Source organism: Pristiophorus japonicus, chromosome X (assembly GCF_044704955.1).
Source record: "Pristiophorus japonicus isolate sPriJap1 chromosome X, sPriJap1.hap1, whole genome shotgun sequence".
Classification (NCBI taxonomy): Eukaryota; Metazoa; Chordata; class Chondrichthyes; family Pristiophoridae; genus Pristiophorus; species Pristiophorus japonicus.
In genome coordinates, this window is record NC_092010.1 from 4,185,809 (window position 1) to 4,208,635 (window position 22,827).

The 22,827-nt window shown below is 47.2% G+C and overlaps 1 pseudogene; it reads right to left on the reverse strand.

Annotated features, from left to right (window-relative positions):
- Window positions 1-9,067: 9,067 nt before the first annotated feature.
- Window positions 9,068-22,827, reverse strand: part of LOC139240784 (zinc finger protein 23-like) — a 322,014-nt pseudogene continuing 308,254 nt past the window's right edge.

The following is a 22,827-nucleotide window of genomic DNA, read 5'->3' on the forward strand; positions in this document are numbered from 1 at the left end:
TCAGCTGTGGACAACAGATTACATCTGCGATTCAACAGTGAAGAAACCTCTTGTGAGCAAAGGCTCACCTTGTTTGGCCACCGAAGCCTTTCACTGGAGAGGCACTATGCCTGTATCCGTTTTACTCACAGGACAGAGAGTATGCATCTCGGTGGAACCTCCAATAACTGTCGAAATCTCGACCTCAGAAAAGAATGACTCCGACACTTACAGCTCCGATGGAAGTTTCTCTTTTAATTTACTTGCTCGCAAGGGGTAGGTTTCACTCAGTCAAGGGCTAAATGAACACCTCCGCAATGGTACAGCTTCACAAGATATTTATACAGTAAAACCCAAGTTCTGGCCTCTCCCTGTGTATTGCTCTGTCTCACAGTCAGTGAATACAGATAAAGAGTTAATTACTATATCCTGGTCCTGAAATGGTGTCAAGATATTTCCTTTTGTCAGGGTTATCAGAAAGCCAAACGGCCATTACTCCATGAGTCATAGGTAATGGGCTATCACCTGTCTTGTATTGTGTCAGGATTATCCAATTTCCTGGTCAGTTTACCTGTTTGCTTCAAATGGATGAGGTCTCGGAAAGAGATAATGGCTAGAAGATAAGGGTGGGGTGACATGGAACTCCTGTAGTGTAGACAATAGGAGAGCACCATGGGGGTTACTTGTCTCAGCATGACTTGTCTCCTAGCTGTCTGATAACCATCAGCCATCTAACAGCAGGTTTGGCTGTTTATACAAGCTGGCTGCTAAAATGCAGAAAGTTCTGGAAGGGCCAGGACTCCATTTTAATCAAAAGGCACACAAATACCGTATGGTATCAGCTTAGATAAAAATACATTTCCACACCCATTCCTATCAATGTATGTATTGTGTGTGTGTTTTGGGGAGTACTCTCACTGACCCATTACTATCAATGTATGTATTGTGTGTGTGTTTTGGAGTACTCCCACTGACCCATTACTATCAATGTATGTATTGTGTGTGTGTTTTGGAGTATTCTCACTGACCCATTACTATCAATGTATGTATTGTGTGTGTGTTTTGGGGAGTACTCTCACTGACCCATTACTATCAATGCATGTATTGTGTGTGTGTTTTGGGGAGTATTCTCACAACACATTACTATCAATGTATGTATTGTGTGTGTGTTTTGGGAGTACTCTCACTGACCCATTACTATCAATGTATGTATTGTGTGTGTGTTTTGGAGAGTACTCTCACTGACCCATTACTATCAATGTATGTATTGTGTGTGTGTTTTGGGGAGTACTCTCACTGACCCATTACTATCAATGTATGTATTGTGTGTGTGCTTTCGAGTATTCTCACTGACCCATTACTATCAATGTATGTATTGTGTGTGTGTTTTGGGGAGTACTCTCACTGACCCATTACTATCAATGTATGTATTGTGTGTGTGTTTTGGACTATTCTCACTGACCCATTACCATCAGTGTATGCATTGTGTGTGTGTTTTGGAGTATTCTCACTGACCCATTACTATCAATGCATGTATTGTGTGTGTGTTTTGGGGAGTATTCTCACAACACATTACTATCAATGTATGTATTGTGTGTGTGTTTTGGACTATTCTCACTGACCCATTACTATCAATGTATGTATTGTGTGTGTGTTTTGGAGTACTCCCACTGACCCATTACTATCAATGTATGTATTGTGTGTGTGTTTTGGATTATTCTCACTGACCCATTACTATCAATGTATGTATTGTGTGTGTGTTTTGGGGAGTACTCTCACTGACCCATTACTATCAATGTATGTATTGTCTGTGTGTTTTGGGGAGTACTCTCACTGACCCATTACTATCAATGTATGTATTGTCTGTGTGTTTTGGGGAGTACTCTCACTGACCCATTACTATCAATGTATGTATTGTGTGTGTGTTTTGGAGTACTCTCACTGATCCATTACTCTCAATGTATGTATTGTGTGTGTGTTTTGGAGTACTCTCACTGATCCATTACTATCAATGTATGTATTGTGTGTGTGATTTGGAGTACTCTCACTGACCCATTACTCTCAATCTATGTATTGTGTGTGTGTTTTGGAGTATTCTCACTAACCCATTACTATCAATGTATGTATTGTGTGTGTGTTTTGGAGTATTCTCACTGACCCATTACTATCAATGTATGTATTGTGTGTGTGTTTTGGGGAGTACTCTCACTGACCCATTACTATCAATGTATGTATTGTCTGTGTGTTTTGGGGAGTACTCTCACTGACCCATTACTATCAATGTATGTATTGTGTGTGTGTTTTGGACTATTCTCACTGACCCATTACTATCAATGTATGTATTGTGTGTGTGTTTTGGAGTACTCTCACTGACCCATTACTATCAGTGTATGTATTGTGTGTGTGATTTGGAGTACTCCCACTGACCCATTACTATCAATCTATGTATTGTGTGTGTGTTTTGGAGTATTCTCACTGACCCATTACTATCAATGCATGTATTGTGTGTGTGTTTTGGGGAGTATTCTCACAACACATTACTATCAATGTATGTATTGTGTGTGTGTTTTGGGAGTACTCTCACTGACCCATTACTATCAATGTATGTATTGTGTGTGTGTTTTGGAGAGTACTCTCACTGACCCATTACTATCAATGTATGTATTGTGTGTGTGTTTTGGGGAGTATTCTCACTAACCCATTACTATCAATGTATGTATTGTGTGTGTGTTTTGGAGTATTCTCACTAACCCATTACTATCAATGTCTGTATTGTGTGTGTGTTTTGGAGTATTCTCACTAACCCATTACTATCAATGTATGTATTGTGTGTGTGTTTTGGAGTACTCTCACTAACCCATTACTCTCAATCTATGTATTGTGTGTGTGTTTTGGAGTATTCTCACTAACCCATTACTATCAATGCATGTATTGTGTGTGTGTTTTGGGGAGTATTCTCACAACCCATTACTATCAATGTATGTATTGAATGTGTGTTTTGGGAGTACTCTCACTGACCCATTCCTATCAATGTATGTATTGTGTGTGTGTTTTGGGGAGTACTCTCACTGACCCATTACTATCAATGTATGTATTGTGTGTGTGTTTTGGACTATTCTCACTGACCCATTGCTATCAATGTATGTATTGTGTGTGTGTTTTGGGGAGTACTCTCACTGACCCATTCCTATCAATGTATGTATTGTGTGTGTGTTTTGGGAGTATTCTCACTGACCCATTACTATCAATGTATGTATTGTGTGTGTGTTTTGGAGTACTCTCACTAACCCATTATTATCAATGTATGTATTGTGTGTGTGTTTTGGAGTACTCTCACTAACCCATTATTATCAATGTATGTATTGTGTGTGTGTTTTGGAGTATTCTCACTAACCCATTACTATCAATGTATGTATTGTGTGTGTGTTTTGGAGTCTTCTCACTAACCCATTACTATCAATGTATGTATTGTGTGTGTGTTTTGGGAGTATTCTCACTGACCCATTACTATCAATGAGAATATCTCTGAAATCAAATAAAACACGAACATAAATATAAAAAACACTTTTTTAGATGAACAGAAATTGCATTAAAATGAGAATTTTTTTGCAATTTAAAAAAATTCTTTATGGTGTTAAAATAAATTTGCTTTCATAAACAGGGATTTTAATATAAAACATAAGTAATAACATTTATTTTTTCTATCTACTGAAACTCTTACACTGGTAAAAGCAGGCCTTACGTCTGACAGGTGTAAGAGTTTGAAGAAGATTGGCTGGGCAGGAGGTGGGCAAAGATCCCAAACCTCCAGCCACGAAGGCCCTTCTCCCGGGGAAGCGTTGGAATTATCTAAATAAATTGCCAGATCAGAAGTGCTGGGTTCAGGGGCATGTGCTTCGCGTGCCTAAACCCCTATCTTGTGGGGCCTCTTCGGGCGTGTGCACACATCCTACGCACATGGAGAGGCTGCAATTTATACTGATGCTGAGGCCTCCTCCCTCCCCCTACCCCAGCAAGGCACAGAAAACACACGCAATTTAAAGGGAAAGTGAACTTTTGTTGCAGCAAAGACTTGATTGACTTTATTGAAGATTTTTTTATCTTTAAATACAAATTGTTAGAGAGCTATTTTCTACTTTGTAAACATCTGCAATGATAAAGTGTTTAATAAAAACAGGTAAACAGTGTAAAGTGACTTTTTTGGTTTCTCAGTGCAATAAAGACAAACAAGATGTAAACAAGCTCGTATCTATTTTGCAAACAGCTGAAATGTTAAATTGGATGTTAATAAAAAATTTGAAAAAAATCAAAAGTGACTCCAGGCTATAAATATTAAATTAAATAGTTCAATCAGAAATAACACCAACATTCAAATTGAACATTAAAGAACACGTGTTTTATCCAGAGACCTCCTACTTGCTCTGCAGACAGGGTTTTGTGAACCAATTGAAATTTCACACCTCAAATCTCGGGAGCAGATAAGGTGTTCATAAGGACTTTTTTTGACCCCAATCAGCTAACAAACCAGAAAACTTTACGAGCTCAGCTGCCTGGAGAATGAAGTCACTTCACAATGGCATTGAAAATAAAAAAGTTGTTACATGTTACCAAACTTTACATTTTACATTTGCAGTAACTGTACAAACCCTGGCAGATTGCATCAAATAACTCAATGGGCCCAAGTTTCCACACGATACAAAACGGGCTCCCCTCCGAGCTGGGCGCCCGTTTTTCACGCCACAAAGTGCGCCTAAAAAAACCCTCCGTATTCTCCACCTCCCTGCAGGTCCTCTGGCCCTCGGCGCGGCGCAGCAGGAGCTGTAGGGGGCGGAGCTAGGACCCTGCGCCGAAAACAGTGCCGGGACCTCTGCACATGCGCGCTACAGTGGGCATGCAAGTGCAGTAGCTCCAGGCGCCGAAACTGTGTGGGAGGGGCCCGAAGCACACAGCCCCTAGCCCTGGCCGAATGGCCTCACTGGGGCTGCGTGAATAAGGCTCCTCCCACGGCCAGCTCCTGCTTCCTGCCGACTCCCGCTCCTGCTTTCCACCCCGCCCCCCCCCGGACCAGACCCGACCCGACCTAGAACTCTGTACTGTTTCTTTTTAAGTTGCCACTTCATGGTGGGAGACACTTCAGTCACATCGACCTCGTCAAAATGGGGGCTGATGGTTTTAGTAACCTCTACGTCTCCAGCTCCGAGATCAAGCACCCTGCCCATCCTCCAGTGTGTCCCCACCCTGAGCAGCTGAAGGAACTGCTCCTCAGAGAAGACGAGCTGCCGCTCCTGCTCCCCCCCCCCACCCCCGACCGGACCTGACTCGACCCGCCTGTCGCTGCCCCTCCTGCTTCCCCGCCGCTCCTGCTTCCGCCCCGCCGCCCCCCCCGACCGGACCCGACTCGACCCGCTTGCATCTGCCGCTGCCGCCCCCGCTCCCACCCGACTCTACTCTCGCCCCCGGACTGGATCCGACCTGACCTCCCCCTCCCCGACCTGACCTCCCTCCCCGACCTGACCTGACCTCCCTCCCCGACCTGACCTCCCTCCCTCTCCCCGACCTGACCTCCCTCCCCGACCTGATTTCCCTCCCTCCCTCTCTCCCTCCCTCCACCTCCCTCTCTCCCTTTCCCTCCCTCCCCCTCCCTCTCTCCTCCTCTCTCCCTCCCTCCCCCTCTCTCCCTCCTTCCCCCGCCGACCCGAACCGAACCTCTCTCCCCGACCCGACCCAACGCCACCTACCTCTGGTGCTGGGGACGGGCCCTGCCCGAAATCTCAGGCCTGGCCCGTTCAGCCTTTGGTCCCGACGGCAAACCGCTTCCTAAAGGCCTGTCTGAAGAACTTTCACACAGGTAGAAACATGGTTTATTTGATCTTTTCTTTGCTTATAAATGTTTATTCAGGTTGGATTTATTTGTATAATATTTGTATAAGTATAACTAAGGATTTATTGTAGAATTTAATGACTTCCCTTCCCCACCTCGTTCTGGACGCCTAATTTGTAACCTGTGCCTGATTTTTTAATGTGTAGAACAGGTTTTTTCAGTTCTACAAAAATCTTCACTTGCTCCATTCTAACTTAGTTCGGAGTACGTTTTCACTGTGGAAACTTTGAAATCAGGCGTCAGTGGCTGGACACGCCCCCTTTTGAAGAAAAAAATTCTGTTCCAAAGTAGAACTGTTCTACCTGACTAGAACTGCAGAAAAAAAAATGTGGAGAATTGCGATTTCTAAGATAGTCCGTTCTCCACCAGTTGCTCCTAAAAATCAGGCGCAAATCATGTGGAAACTTGGGCCCAATGTTTTGCCGCATTGCTCCGCTGTCCGTGGAATGGTGGATTTGGTGCCAACAGCAGGTTAGGGTAAATACATTTATACTGTCTCTCTCCTGTGTGGATCCACTGGTGTCTATGGAGGTGCCCTGCCCGTGTGAAACTCTTTCCACATTCAGTACATTTATACTGTCTCTCTCCTGTGTGGATCCGCTGGTGTCTATGGAGGTTCCCTGCCCGTGTGAAACTCTTTCCACATTCAGTACATTTATACTGTCTCTCTCCTGTGTGGATCCACTGGTGTCTATGGAGGTGCCCTGCCCGTGTGAAATTCTTTCCACATTCAGTACATTTATACTGTCTCTCTCCTGTGTGGATCCGCTGGTGTTTCTGCAGGTCTGACATCACCATCAGAATAAAGGGGCTGTGACAGCTCGGTGGGACAAAGACTCTCGGAGATTAAACACATTCTGCAGAAGCTGCAGTTTATAGCAGAGGGAACATTTTGAAATTCCAGTCACAAGATACAATTTCAGAGCGAGAGGGTCAGACATTAGGCAACAACAACATAATCCCAAATCCACTGGCAGTGAGGAATCATGAAATTTACCCTTATATTCCATCTGCATCCACATAAAAATATCATAAAGAGTGAAAGATAAAAAGTATAAATAGGAGTAATGTTTGAGGTAGCAAGTGATTATTGAAGGCCAAAGAAATAAATATTCAAATGTCAAAAATATAAATTGTTTACCATTCTGTCTATTATATTTCAGAATACTTTCTCATGTGAACCTTGAAAGCTGTTGAATCCTTGAAGACTTTCCCACAATGATGGCAGGTTTCAAAGCACTTGTGAGTTTTCAGCTGATCGATAAAAGCAAAACTCTCCACATTCAGTACATTTATACGACCTCTCTCCTGTGTGGATCCACTGATGTTTATGGAGGTTCCCTGCCCTTGTGAAACTCTTTCCACATTCAGTACATTTATACTGTCTCTCTCCTGTGTGGATCCAATGGTGTTTATGGAAGTTCCCTGCCCGTGTGAAACTCTTTCCACATTCAGTACATTTATACTGTCTCTCTCCTGTGTGGATCCACTGGTGTCTATGGAGGTGCCCTGCCCGTGTGAAACTCTTTCCACATTCCGTACATTTATACGACCTCTCTCCTGTGTGGATCCGCTGGTGTCTATGGAGGTGCCCTGCCCATGTGAAACTCTTTCCACATTCAGTACATTTATACTGTCTCTCTCCTGTGTGGATCCGCTGGTGCAGGTGAAGATCTCCTGATTTTATAAATTCTCTCCTCTGGACAGATTGTCGAAATAATCCCTGCCCATTGTTGCGTGGAGAAAGATACTTTATGCTGGAAAGAGAAGATTGTCCGGCTGAAATCTGCCCACCCGATTCAGGATGTCTTCTGATGTGCTTCTGGAGAAAATGTGCAGAAGTAAAAGCAACATTGCAATGAGGGCAAGGATGGCACTCATCTCAGTGCACTTGTTGCCCTGCTGGAGAAGAAAGAAAGAGAAATTGTCAGTGTATTGAAACATCTCGAAGTTTCTTTTGGAAGTACAAATGATGATTATTTCAGTTTGAAAGGAAGGCTGTTAAAATTATAATTATGTGAATTTAGAGCCTCCTCCTGTGGAAGAAGTGGTGGGGGATCATCAATAGGGCATGTCCATTTAAAGATTACTGTCCAATGTTTCACGGTTCATGTATTCAGTCTGTGAAATCCTCCAAGGAACAAGGTGCACATCAATACCCTTTTAAGTATTGTTATAAACCATTGTGAAAATCAGCTTTGTTAAGATGGGGGAAATAAAAAACATTAAACAGCAACGGGGAGAAATGTCTGCGTCTTGTGCCACACGTTACCACCAGGAGATGCCGCTAAAGTGCCACTGACCGCTGTAACAACAACTGATGCCGGTTCCAGTATCACACACTATATCGGTGGTGCCGGTAGTGCTGTCGGTAACCTCGATCGCCAGGGACCTCTCCATGGTGGAGATCGTTACATCAGTGAGTGTGCAACGCCCAAGCTCCAACAATGGATTTAGTCAATTACCTTAACCATGCCATTCAAATATAAAGATATATTCAAACTTAGTCACGTTATAAAGTGGTCACCTTTCTCTTCATTGTGTTTCAGAAGATTTTCTCACGTGAACTTTGAAAGCTGCAGAGTCCTTGAAGACTTTCCCACTCTGACGGCAGGTTTCAAAGCACGGGTGAGCTTTCAGCTGATAGATAGAAGTAAAACTCTCTCCACATTCAGTGCATTTATACAGACTCTCTCCTGTGTGGATCTGCTGGTGTTTCTGGAGGTCTGACAGAATCGATCCCAGCGATCTCTCACCATCAGACTAAAGGGGCTGTGACAGCTCGGTGGGACAAAGACTCTCGGAGATTAAACACATTCTGCAGATGCTGCAGTTTATATCAGAGGGAACATTTTGAAATCCCTGCCAGAAGATACAATTTCAGGAGCGAGAGGATCAGACATTAGGCTACAACAACATCGTCCCAAATCTCTGACCCTCACTGGCAGCGAGAAATCGTGGAACATATCCTCATATTCCATCTTAATACACACAAAGATTATCATAAAGAGTGAAAGACAAAAGTTATAAATCGGAGTAGTTCGAGAAAACTAGTGCTTACTGAAGTTCATTCAAATGGAAAGTAATATTCAAACTTAGTCACATTATAAATTGGTTACCCTTCTCTTCATTATGTTTCAGAACACTTTCTCAAGTGAACTTTGAAAGATGCGGAATCCTTGAAGACTTTCCCAATGACGGCAGGTTTCAAAGTACATGAGAGATAGAAGCAAAACTCTCTTCACATTCAGTACATTTATAGGGTCTCTCTCCTGTGTGGACCCACTGGTGTCTCTGGAGGTGCCCTGACACTGAAACTCTCTCCACATTCAGTACATTTATAGGGTCTCTCTCCTGTGTGGATCCACTGGTGTCTCTAGTGGTGCCCTGACACTGAAACTCTCTCCACATTCAGTACATTTATACAGTCTCTCTCCTGTGTGGATCCACTGGTGTCTCTGGAGGTTCCCTGACACTGAAACTCTCTCCACATTCAGTACATTTATACGGTCTCTCTCCTGTGTGGATCCACTGGTGTCTCTGGAGGTGCCCTGACACAAACTCTTTCCACATTCAGTATATTTATACAGTCTCTCTCCTGTGTGGATCCACTGGTGTCTCTGGAGGTGCCCTGACACTGAAACTCTCTCCACACTCAGTACATTTATACAGTCTCTCTCCTGTGTGGACCCACTGGTGTCTCTGGAGGTGCCCTGACACTGAAACTCTCTCCACACTCAGTACATTTATACAGTCTCTCTCCTGTGTGGATCCACTGGTGTCTCTGGAGGTGCCCTGACACTGAAACTCTCTCCACACTCAGTACATTTATACAGTCTCTCTCCTGTGTGGACCCACTGGTGTCTCTGGAGGTTCCCTGACACTGAAACTCTCTCCACACTCAGTACATTTATACGGTCTCTCTCCTGTGTGGATCCACTGGTGTCTCTGGAGGTGCCCTGACACAAACTCTTTCCACATTCAGTATATTTATACGGTCTCTCTCCTGTGTGCAGGTGAAGATCTACTGATTTTATAAATTCTCTCCTCTGGATAGCTTGTGTGAACAATCCCTGACCTGTTTTGCGTTGCAAAAGATATTTTGTGCTGGGAGAAGATTGTCCGGCTGAAATCTGTCCACCAGATTCAGGATGTTTTCTGATGTTCTTCTGATGAAAATCTGTTTTGGTAAATGTAACATTGCAATGAGGGCAAGGATGGCACTGATCTCGGTGCACTTGTTGCCCTGCTGGAGAAGGAAGAGAGAAATTATCAGCATAATGAAACATGTAGATCTTTCTTTTGGAAGTACAATTCATGGTTGTGTCAGTATTAAAATTGGGCTGATAAGACATTAATTTTGTGAATTCAGAGCCCCTAGTGAAAGAAGTGATGAGGGGATCATCAATAGGGCATTCATATTTACAGATTACTATCACGTTTCAAGCTCCATGCATTCAGGCTTTGATAGCCTCCAAGGAACAAGGTACACATCAACACCTTTTTAAGAATTGTCATAAACCAGTGTGAAAATCAGCTTTGTTAAAACAGGGGAAAGGATATTAAACAACAAGTGTTGAATAAAAGAGCAGGGGAGCTGGTTGGGAGTTGCCAGTGACCCCAACAGTGCAATGATGCTCATTGTATCTTTATAAATGCTCAATTATTCAGCTTGAGCCACTCCAACTAAGTTTTCTAATAACATCAATATTCAAGAAATATATATGTATAAAATTATAAAAAATTATAAAATGGATAAGAACTATATAATTAGTCAATTTTCACTCCCATTGGGCAGTGACAAGCCAAGCAAGGTTAGAGAATGGGGGAATGACGGGACCAAGGTGTGGAAGAGAGAATGAGAGAGGGGGAAATGGGAGAGTGTAACATGGCCTCGACAGAGGGTGTGGGGACAATGGATTAGTGGGCAGGATAAGAGTTTGAGGGGAACTGTCCCAATCAGTGGTGTGGGAAGCTTCTAAAAGTAATTCATTACCTTTTTCATTTGTTCCTGGTCAAGTCTATTTGCAAATCCCTTTTCCAGATACGATTGAAGCTGTTTCCATCACCCTTTAAGGCAGTCCGTTACAGATCCTAACAACTCACGGCCTAAAAAGATTTGTCCTCATCTCCCCTGACTTTTATACCAATTACCCGTGTCCTCTGGTTATCGACCTTCCTGCAGTGGAAACAGTCTCTCTCTATCTGCTCTTATCAAAACCCCCACATAATTTTAAACACCTCGATTAAAAGTGCCCTTAACCTTCTCTGCTCTAAGGAGAACAATCCCAGCTTCTTTAGTCTCTATACAGAACTGAAGTCTCCCTTCCCTGGTCCCCTTCTGGTAAATCTCCTCTGCACCCTCTCCAAGGCTTTGATATTCTTTCTAAAGTGTGGTATGTAGGTTTGGACACAATGGGGTCAAAATTCAGTTGATAACACATGCTGATAACACCGGTGTTAGGTGTTAACTGGGAGTTAGGTGTCTGGGAGTGGCGCTCGGTGCTGTTCATGCCCAATGCGAAATTCGCTTGAATTTTCTTTAGGGTCGTAAACACTTAACGTACCGCCCATAAACACCATGGAAATTATGACGTCATCCAGCATACAACGCCTCTTTGATGCCTCTATCGCGACATTTGCTTTGTATGACTGCCGTACAAACTGGCAGCTGCACAGCCAGGAAAATGTGGTCGTAACAGATCGGATCTCGGGTGGAATCGCCTACAAAGGAAGGCAAGTTTTTCTCTATTTATTTCTGCATGTTTTCATTAGTTTTAAGAGTGGGGAAGTGTGTTTGGATCGGAGAAGTTTTCATTTTTTTTTCCTTCCCGTTTTTTTCCGAGCATGGCGGCAGTTTCCCAGCGGGAATTCAGTCGGCCTCCTGAGCTGCTGCCCGAGGATGAGTGTGCAACTACACTTTTTACCGCTGCTCTCATCTTTGGGCGTAAAAACTGAATTTCGGACCGAGGCTGGACCTGACGTTTGGTGCTAAAATCAGCACTCAGCCGGTAGCAACACCTCAAAAACGGCAGTACCGAAATTCAACCCCAATATTCTAGCAGAGGCTCAAACAGTGATTTATAAAGGTTTACCATAATCCCGTGCCTTTGAATTTTATCCCAGTATTGATAAAGCCCAGGGTCCCATATGATTTATTAGCCTTAGCAACTTTTCCTGCCACTTCAAAGATTTGTGTGTGTGAATCCCCAGTTGCTGCATCCAGTTTAACATGTTACACATGTAATTTATATTGCCTCCACTCATTTTTCCTTCCAAAATGTATCACTTCACACTGCTCCACATTAAATTTAATTTGCCGTGTCTTCCCATGTCACCAGTTTATTTACGTCTTCCTGAACACTTCTACTATCATCTTCACTGTTTACTACATTTCCAAACTTTGTGCCATCTGCAAACTTTGAAATTCTGCCCCCAATACCCAAGTCCAGATCATTAATGTACATCAGAAAGAGCAGGGGTCCTAATACTGAGCCCTGGGGGATAACACTGTATACTTCCCTCCAGTCTGATAAACAACCATTCAGCACTACTCTCTGCTTTCTGTCTCTTAGCCATTTTAGAATCCACGCTACCACTGCTCGTTTGATCCGATGGGCTTCAATTTTGCTAACAAGTCTATTATGTGGCACTTTATCAATCACATTTGAGATTGCAACAAAAACAAATGATACTTTGGCTACAGTTTGTATTTTGGTCAGAATCATAACATTTTGGTTCTTGTTTTGCCATGCACATTGTGGTCCTTTTGATACAGAGTTCCTTGGCATATTCATCACCGTACCAGACCAGCAGCTCGCACCGAGGAGGAACAGGCTTGCAGGTCCGGTAATAAATTTTGCCGCAGTGTTGAAAGGCTACAAGGTGCTGTTCCTCCTCCTTTCTGGCACAGTTAACAAATCTGGAACATAACATATAAAAGCTTAAGCAGCCAAAGACAAGTTATAATTGCAAAATAAATACAGAATGAAAAGCATATTAGTATTGTGTGTTAGAATGACAGAACTCAAAAAGGAGTTAGATGAAGTCCTTACTACTAGGGTGATCAAGGGGTATGGCGAGAAAGCAGGAATGGGGTACTGAAGTTGCATGTTCAGCCATGAACTCATTGAATGGCGGTGCAGGCTAGAAGGGCCGAATGGCCTACTCCTGCACCTATTTTCTATGTTTCTAACGTGTCCCCAGTCATGGCCAAAATTCAACTTTAAACATGTTGTGAGGAGCGGACACTCAGTGAAGACCAATCACTTCAGTGTAGATACGAAAGATAATGGCCTCGATATATCCAGTGAGGGAGCAGGGGGAGGGTGTGGTGGGGACGGGGGTGTGACACTGACAGAGCCAGGACAATCAAACAGCAAGTCAGCTGCAAGTGGTTGATGATCTTTAAATATCGCTGCTGGCGCTCCTTCCTGCTGCTGAACACATGGTCAGCTGGTCGTGATGGGGCGAGGGCACAAAATGGAGTGGCAACGTCGACAATGGCAGATATTGCGTCACATCAGCGTTCCTCACTCACTGACATCACGATCTGCCTCATCTAAATATCTGGAGCGAACACAGTCAATGGCAGCACTACTGACCTTCCCAAAATGGCAGCACTACTGACCTTCCCAAAATGGCATTGTGCGATTACAATTTAGCCCTCACATACAAGTACGATCGTTCCGTGATTTATCAGCTGGGGAAAACACTTGGGGCATCTTCCCTCTCTGAAAATAATAGACACTGAACATTACTTCCTGTCGGTTACAGCTTCCTCATTGTTTGAATGAAGTTCAACAACCATATCCAGTTCGAGAAGTGCCCCTATACATCAGGCATGTCATTCTTGGGAACACTGCCTCTTTACAATTTGCACTCAGTTATGTGATCTTCTCTCCACACCCCTTCCCAAGCTATGCTGACTCCCAACTTCATTCTGGCAGCATTGTCAATTCTTTTACCCAAATTACAACCAGGTGTTGAGCTCTGCAATCTCTGGCCGAAGTACATTGAATAATTTATTTTTCAATTTGTTCTCAACATGGGCGAAGCTGCATATATTGACCATCTCCAGGTGCCCGGAGGGTGGTTGTGGGAACTCTTGTTTGAATCTTTGTGCTGATGGTGCTCCCACAACAGTGTTAGGTCGGGATTTCCAGGATTTTGACCCAGCAACAATGAAGGAATGGCAATGTATGTCCAAGTCAGGATAGTTCTCCCAGGGTGATGGTCTTGGTATAATTTTACTGCTCTTGTCCTTCTTGGATGTAGAGGTCCTGGGGCTGAGAGTTGTTGTTGAAGTAAGCTTGATGAGTTCTTACAGTGCATCTTTCCATAGTGTACACTGTAGCGACAGTGTGCCGGTGGTGGAAGGGATGGACATTGACTCCAGTGACAGGGGTACATAGAAACATAAAAAGTAGGTGCAGGAGCAGGCCATTCGGCTCTTCGAGCCTGCACCACCATTCAATATCATGGTTGATCATGGAGCTTCAGTACCCCATTCCTGCTTTCTCTCCATACCCGCTGATCCCATTAGCCCAGCCTAATAACTCCCCTTTGAATATATATGTAATGAATTGGTCTCAACAACTTTCTGTGATAGGGAATTCCATAAGTTTACAATTCTCTGGGTGAAGAAGTTTCTCCTCATCTCAGTCCTAAATGGCTTACCGCTTATCCTTAGACTGTGACCCCTGGTTCTGCACTTCCCCAACATCGAGAACATTCTTCCTGTATCTAACCTGTCCAATCCCGTCAGAATTGTATATGTTTCTATGAGATCCCCTCTCATTCTTCTAAATTCCAGTGAATACAGGCCTAGTTGATCCAGTCTTTCTTCATATGTCAGTCCTGTCATCCCGGGAATCAGTCCGGTGAACCTTCGCTGCACTCCCTCAAAAGCAAGAATGCCCTTCCTCAGATTAGGAGGCCAAAACTGCACACAATACTCAAGGTGTGGTCTCACCAAGGCCCTGTCTAACTGCAGTATGATCTCCCTGCTCCTATACTCAAATCCTCTCGCGATGAGGGGCAACATGCCATTTGCTTTCTTTACTGCCTGCTGTATCTGCATGCCTACCTTCAATAACTGATGTGCCATGACACCCAGGTCTCGTTGTACCTCGCATTTTACTAATCTGTCACCATTCAGATAATATTCTGCCTTCCTGTTTTCGCCACCAAAGTGGATAACCTCACATTTATCCACATTATAGTGCATCTGCCAGGCATTTGCCCACTCACCTAACCTGTCCAAACTGTCACAGAATGGGAGAGTGGAGAGCACCAGTTCAAACTGTCAGAGGACAGAGAGAGGAGAGCACCAGTTCAAACTGTCACAGGACAGAGAGTGGAGAGCACCAGTTCCCACTGTCACAGGACAGAGAGTGGAGAGCACCAGTTCCCACTGTCACAGGACAGAGAGTGGAGAGCACCAGTTCCCACTGTCACAGGACAGAGAGTGGAGAGCACCAGTTCAAACTGTCACAGGACAGAAAGTGGAGAGCACAAGTTTCCACTGTCACAGGACAGAGAGTAAAGACCACCAGTTCCCACTGTCACAGGACAGAGAGTGGAGAGCACCAGTTCCCACTGTCACAGGACAGAGAGTGGAGCGCACCAGTTCCCACTGTCACAGGACAGAGAGTTGAGAGCACGAGTTCAAACTGTCACAGGACAGAGAGTGGAGAGCACCAGTTCCCACTGTCACAGGACAGAGAGTGGAGAGCACCAGTTCCCACTGTCACAGGACAGAGAACGGAGAGCACCAGTTCCCACTGTCACAGGACAGAGAGTGGAGAGCACCAGTTCCCACAGTCACAGGACAGAGAGTGGAGAGCAAAAGTTCCCACTGTCACAGGACAGAGAGTGGAGAGCAACAGTTCCCACTGTCACAGGACATAGAGTGGAGAGCAACAGTTCAAACTGTCACAGGACAGAGAGTGGAGAGCACCAGTTCCCACTGTCACAGGACAGAGAGTGGAGAGCACCAGTTCCCACTGTCACAGGACAGAGAGTGGAGAGCACCAGTTCCCACTTTCACAGGACAGAGAGTGGAGAGCACCAGTTCCCACTGTCACAGGACAGAGAGTGGAGAGCACCAGTTCAAACTGTCACAGGACAGAGAGTGGAGAGCACCAGTTCAAACTGTCACAGGACAGAGAGTGGAGAGCACCAGTTCCCACTGTCACAGGACATAGAGTGGAGAGCAACAGTTCAAACTGTCACAGGACAGAGAGTGGAGAGCACCAGTTCCCACTGTCACAGGACAGAGAGTGGAGAGCACCAGTTCCCACTGTCACAGGACAGAGAGTGGAGAGCACCAGTTCCCACTTTCACAGGACAGAGAGTGGAGAGCACCAGTTCCCACTGTCACAGGACAGAGAGTGGAGAGCACCAGTTCAAACTGTCACAGGACAGAGAGTGGAGAGCACCAGTTCAAACTGTCACAGGACAGAGAGTGGAGAGCACCAGTTCCCACTGTCACAGGACGGGAGAGTGGAGAGCACCAGTTCCCTCTGTCACAGGACAAATCGTGGAGAGCACCAGTTCAAACTGTCACAGGACAGAGAGTGGAGAGCACCAGTTCCCACTGTCACAGGACGCGAGAGTGGAGAGCACCAGTTCCCACTGTCACAGGACGGGAGAGTGGAGAGCACCAGTTCCCACTGTCACAGGACAGAGAGTGCAGAGCACCAGTTCAAACTGTCACAGGACAGAGAGTGGAGAGCACCAGTTCCCACTGTCACAGGACAAAGAGTGGAGAGCACCAGTTCCCACTGTCACAGGACAGAGAATGGAGAGCACCAGTTCCCACTGTCACAGGTCAGAGAGTGGAGTGCACCAGTTCCCACTGTCACAGGACAGAGAGTGGAGAGCACCAGTTCAAACTGTCACAGGACAGGGAGTCGAGAGCACCAGTTCCCACTGTCACAGGACAGAGAGTGGAGAGCACCAGTTGAAATTGTCACAGGACAGAGAGTGGAGAGCACCAGTTCCCACTGTCACAGGACAGAGAGTGGAGAGCACCAGTTGCCACTGTCACAAGACAGAGAGTGGAGATCACCAGTTCAAACTGTCACAGGACAGAGAGTGGAGAGCACCAGTTCCCACTGTCACAGGACAGAGAGTGGAGAGCACCTGTTCAAACTGTCACAGGACAGAGAGTGGAGAGCACCAGTTCCCACTGTCACAGGACAGAGAATGGAGAGCACCAGTTCCCACTGTCACAGGTCAGAGAGTGGAGTGCACCAGTTCCCACTGTCACAGGACAGAGAGTGGAGAGCACCAGTTCAAACTGTCACAGGACAGGGAGTCGAGAGCACCAGTTCCCACTGTCACAGGACAGAGAGTGGAGAGCACCAGTTGAAATTGTCACAGGACAGAGAGTGGAGAGCACCAGTTCCCACTGTCACAGGACAGAGAGTGGAGAGCACCAGTTGCCACTGTCACAAGACAGAGAGTGGAGATCACCAGTTCAAACTGTCACAGGACAGAGAGTGGAGAGCACCAGTTCCCACTGTCACAGGACAGAGAGTGGAGAGCACCTGTTCAAACTGTCACAGGACAGAGAGTGGAGAGCACCAGTTCCCACTGTCACAGGACAGAGAGTGGAGAGCACCAGTTCCCACTGTCACAGGACAGAGAGTGGAGAGCACCAGTTCCCACTGTCACAGGACAGAGAGTGGAGAGCACCAGTTCCCACTGTCGCAGGACAGAGAGTGGAGAGTACCAGTTCAAACTATCACAGGACAGAGAGTGGAGAGCACCAGTTCCCACTGTCACAGGACAGAGAGTGGAGAGCACCAGTTCCCAATGTCACAGGGCAGAGAGTGGAGAGCACCAGTTCACACTGTCACAGGACAGAGAGTGGAGAGCACCAGTTGCCACTGTCACAAGACAGAGAGTGGAGATCACCAGTTCAAACTGTCACAGGACAGAGAGTGGAGAGCACCAGTTCCCACTGTCACAGGACAGAGAGTGGAGAGCACCTGTTCAAACTGTCACAGGACAGAGAGTGGAGAGCACCAGTTCCCACTGTCACAGGACAGAGAATGGAGAGCACCAGTTCCCACTGTCACAGGTCAGAGAGTGGAGTGCACCAGTTCCCACTGTCACAGGACAGAGAGTGGAGAGCACCAGTTCAAACTGTCACAGGACAGGGAGTCGAGAGCACCAGTTCCCACTGTCACAGGACAGAGAGTGGAGAGCACCAGTTGAAATTGTCACAGGACAGAGAGTGGAGAGCACCAGTTCCCACTGTCACAGGACAGAGATTGGAGAGCACCAGTTGCTACTGTCACAAGACAGAGAGTGGAGATCACCAGTTCAAACTGTCACAGGACAGAGAGTGGAGAGCACCAGTTCCCACTGTCACAGGACAGAGAGTGGAGAGCACCTGTTCAAACTGTCACAGGACAGAGAGTGGAGAGCACCAGTTCCCACTGTCACAGGACAGAGAGTGGAGAGCACCAGTTCCCACTGTCACAGGACAGAGAGTGGAGAGCACCAGTTCCCACTGTCGCAGGACAGAGAGTGGAGAGTACCAGTTCAAACTATCACAGGACAGAGAGTGGAGAGCACCAGTTCCCACTGTCACAGGACAGAGAGTGGAGAGCACCAGTTCCCACTGTCACAGGACAGAGAGTGGAGAGCACCAGTTCAAACTGTCATAGGACAGAGAGTGGAGAGCACCAGATCCCACTGTCACAGGACAGAGTGGAGAGCACCAGTTCAAACTGTCACAGGACAGAGAGTGGAGAGCACCAGTTCCCACTGTCACAGGACAGAGATTGGAGAGCACCAGTTGCTACTGTCACAAGACAGAGAGTGGAGATCACCAGTTCAAACTGTCACAGGACAGAGAGTGGAGAGCACCAGTTCCCACTGTCACAGGACAGAGAGTGGAGAGCACCTGTTCAAACTGTCACAGGACAGAGAGTGGAGAGCACCAGTTCCCACTGTCACAGGACAGAGAGTGGAGAGCACCAGTTCCCACTGTCACAGGACAGAGAGTGGAGAGCACCAGTTCCCACTGTCGCAGGACAGAGAGTGGAGAGTACCAGTTCAAACTATCACAGGACAGAGAGTGGAGAGCACCAGTTCCCACTGTCACAGGACAGAGAGTGGAGAGCACCAGTTCCCACTGTCACAGGACAGAGAGTGGAGAGCACCAGTTCAAACTGTCATAGGACAGAGAGTGGAGAGCACCAGATCCCACTGTCACAGGACAGAGTGGAGAGCACCAGTTCAAACTGTCACAGGACAGAGAGTGGAGAGCACCAGTTCCCACTGTCACAGGACGGGAGAGTGGAGAGCACCAGTTCCCTCTGTCACAGGACAAATCGTGGAGAGCACCAGTTCAAACTGTCACGGGACAGAGAGTGGAGAGCACCAGTTCCCACTGTCACAGGACGCGAGATTGGAGAGCACCAGTTCCCACTGTCACAGGACGGGTTGTGTGGAGAGCACCAGTTCCCACTGTCACAGGACAGAGAGTGCAGAGCACCAGTTCAAACTGTCACAGGACAGAGAGTGGAGAGCACCAGTTCCCACTGTCACAGGACAAAGAGTGGAGAGCACCAGTTCCCACTGTCACAGGACAGAGAATGGAGAGCACCAGTTCCCACTGTCACAGGTCAGAGAGTGGAGTGCACCAGTTCCCACTGTCACAGGACAGAGAGTGGAGAGCACCAGTTCAAACTGTCACAGGACAGGGAGTCGAGAGCACCAGTTCCCACTGTCACAGGACAGAGAGTGGAGAGCACCAGTTGAAATTGTCACAGGACAGAGAGTGGAGAGCACCAGTTCCCACTGTCACAGGACAGAGAGTGGAGAGCACCAGTTGCCACTGTCACAAGACAGAGAGTGGAGATCACCAGTTCAAACTGTCACAGGACAGAGAGTGGAGAGCACCAGTTCCCACTGTCACAGGACAGAGAGTGGAGAGCACCTGTTCAAACTGTCACAGGACAGAGAGTGGAGAGCACCAGTTCCCACTGTCACAGGACAGAGAGTGGAGAGCACCAGTTCCCACTGTCACAGGACAGAGAGTGGAGAGCACCAGTTCCCACTGTCACAGGACAGAGAGTGGAGAGCACCAGTTCCCACTTTCACAGGACAGAGAGTGGAGAGCACCAGTTCCCACTGTCACAGGACAGAGAGTGGAGAGCACCAGTTCAAACTGTCACAGGACAGAGAGTGGAGAGCACCAGTTCAAACTGTCACAGGACAGAGAGTGGAGAGCACCAGTTCCCACTGTCACAGGACATAGAGTGGAGAGCAACAGTTCAAACTGTCACAGGACAGAGAGTGGAGAGCACCAGTTCCCACTGTCACAGGACAGAGAGTGGAGAGCACCAGTTCCCACTGTCACAGGACAGAGAGTGGAGAGCACCAGTTCCCACTTTCACAGGACAGAGAGTGGAGAGCACCAGTTCCCACTGTCACAGGACAGAGAGTGGAGAGCACCAGTTCAAACTGTCACAGGACAGAGAGTGGAGAGCACCAGTTCAAACTGTCACAGGACAGAGAGTGGAGAGCACCAGTTCCCACTGTCACAGGACGGGAGAGTGGAGAGCACCAGTTCCCTCTGTCACAGGACAAATCGTGGAGAGCACCAGTTCAAACTGTCACAGGACAGAGAGTGGAGAGCACCAGTTCCCACTGTCACAGGACGGGAGAGTGGAGAGCACCAGTTCCCACTGTCACAGGACAGAGAGTGCAGAGCACCAGTTCAAACTGTCACAGGACAGAGAGTGGAGAGCACCAGTTCCCACTGTCACAGGACAAAGAGTGGAGAGCACCAGTTCCCACTGTCACAGGACAGAGAATGGAGAGCACCAGTTCCCACTGTCACAGGTCAGAGAGTGGAGAGCACCAGTTCAAACTGTCACAGGACAGGGAGTCGAGAGCACCAGTTCCCACTGTCACAGGACAGAGAGTGGAGAGCACCAGTTGAAATTGTCACAGGACAGAGAGTGGAGAGCACCAGTTCCCACTGTCACAGGACAGAGAGTGGAGAGCACCAGTTGCCACTGTCACAAGACAGAGAGTGGAGATCACCAGTTCAAACTGTCACAGGACAGAGAGTGGAGAGCACCAGTTCCCACTGTCACAGGACAGAGAGTGGAGAGCACCTGTTCAAACTGTCACAGGACAGAGAGTGGAGAGCACCAGTTCCCACTGTCACAGGACAGAGAATGGAGAGCACCAGTTCCCACTGTCACAGGTCAGAGAGTGGAGTGCACCAGTTCCCACTGTCACAGGACAAAGAGTGGAGAGCACCAGTTCCCACTGTCACAGGACAGAGAATGGAGAGCACCAGTTCCCACTGTCACAGGTCAGAGAGTGGAGAGCACCAGTTCAAACTGTCACAGGACAGGGAGTCGAGAGCACCAGTTCCCACTGTCACAGGACAGAGAGTGGAGAGCACCAGTTGAAATTGTCACAGGACAGAGAGTGGAGAGCACCAGTTCCCACTGTCACAGGACAGAGAGTGGAGAGCACCAGTTGCCACTGTCACAAGACAGAGAGTGGAGATCACCAGTTCAAACTGTCACAGGACAGAGAGTGGAGAGCACCAGTTCCCACTGTCACAGGACAGAGAGTGGAGAGCACCTGTTCAAACTGTCACAGGACAGAGAGTGGAGAGCACCAGTTCCCACTGTCACAGGACAGAGAATGGAGAGCACCAGTTCCCACTGTCACAGGTCAGAGAGTGGAGTGCACCAGTTCCCACTGTCACAGGACAGAGAGTGGAGAGCACCAGTTCAAACTGTCACAGGACAGGGAGTCGAGAGCACCAGTTCCCACTGTCACAGGACAGAGAGTGGAGAGCACCAGTTGAAATTGTCACAGGACAGAGAGTGGAGAGCACCAGTTCCCACTGTCACAGGACAGAGAGTGGAGAGCACCAGTTGCCACTGTCACAAGACAGAGAGTGGAGATCACCAGTTCAAACTGTCACAGGACAGAGAGTGGAGAGCACCAGTTCCCACTGTCACAGGACAGAGAGTGGAGAGCACCAGTTCCCACTGTCACAGGACAGAGAGTGGAGAGCACCAGTTCCCACTGTCACAGGACAGAGAGTGGAGAGCACCAGTTCCCACTGTCGCAGGACAGAGAGTGGAGAGTACCAGTTCAAACTATCACAGGACAGAGAGTGGAGAGCACCAGTTCCCACTGTCACTGGACAGAGAGTGGAGAGCACCAGTTCCCACTGTCACAGGACAGAGAGTGGAGAGCACCAGCTCAAACTGTCTCAGGACAGAGAGTGGAGAGCACCAGTTCAAACTGTCACAGGACAGAGAGTGGAGAGCACAAGTTTCCACTGTCACAGGACGGGAGAGTGGAGAGCACCAGTTCCCACTGTCACAGGACAGGAGAGTGGAGAGCACCAGTTCCCACTTTGAAAGGACAGAGAGTGAAGAGCACCAGTTCAAACTGTCACAGGACAGAGAGTGGAGAGCACCAGTTTCCACTGTCACAGGACAGAGAGTGGAGAGCACCAGTTCCCACTGTCACAGGACAGAGAGTGGAGAGCACCAGTTCCCACTGTCACAGGTCAGAGAGTGGAGAGCACCAGTTCCCACTGTCACAGGACGGGAGAGTGGAGTGCACCAGTTCCCACTGTCACAGGACAGAGAGTGGAGAGCACCAGTTTAAACGGTCACAGGACAGGGAGTCGAGAGCACTAGTTCCCACTGTCACAGGACAGAGAGTGGAGAGCATAAGTTCCCACTGTCACAGGACAGAGAGTGGAGAGCACCAGTTCAAACTGTCACAGGACAGAGAGTGGAGAGCACCAGTTCCCACTGTCACAGGACAGAGAGTGGAGAGCACCAGTTGAAATGTTCACAGGACAGAGAGTGGAGAGCACCAGTTCCCACTGTCACAGGACAGAGAGTGGAGAGCACCAGTTCGCACTGTCACAGGACAGAGAGTGGAGAGCACCAGTT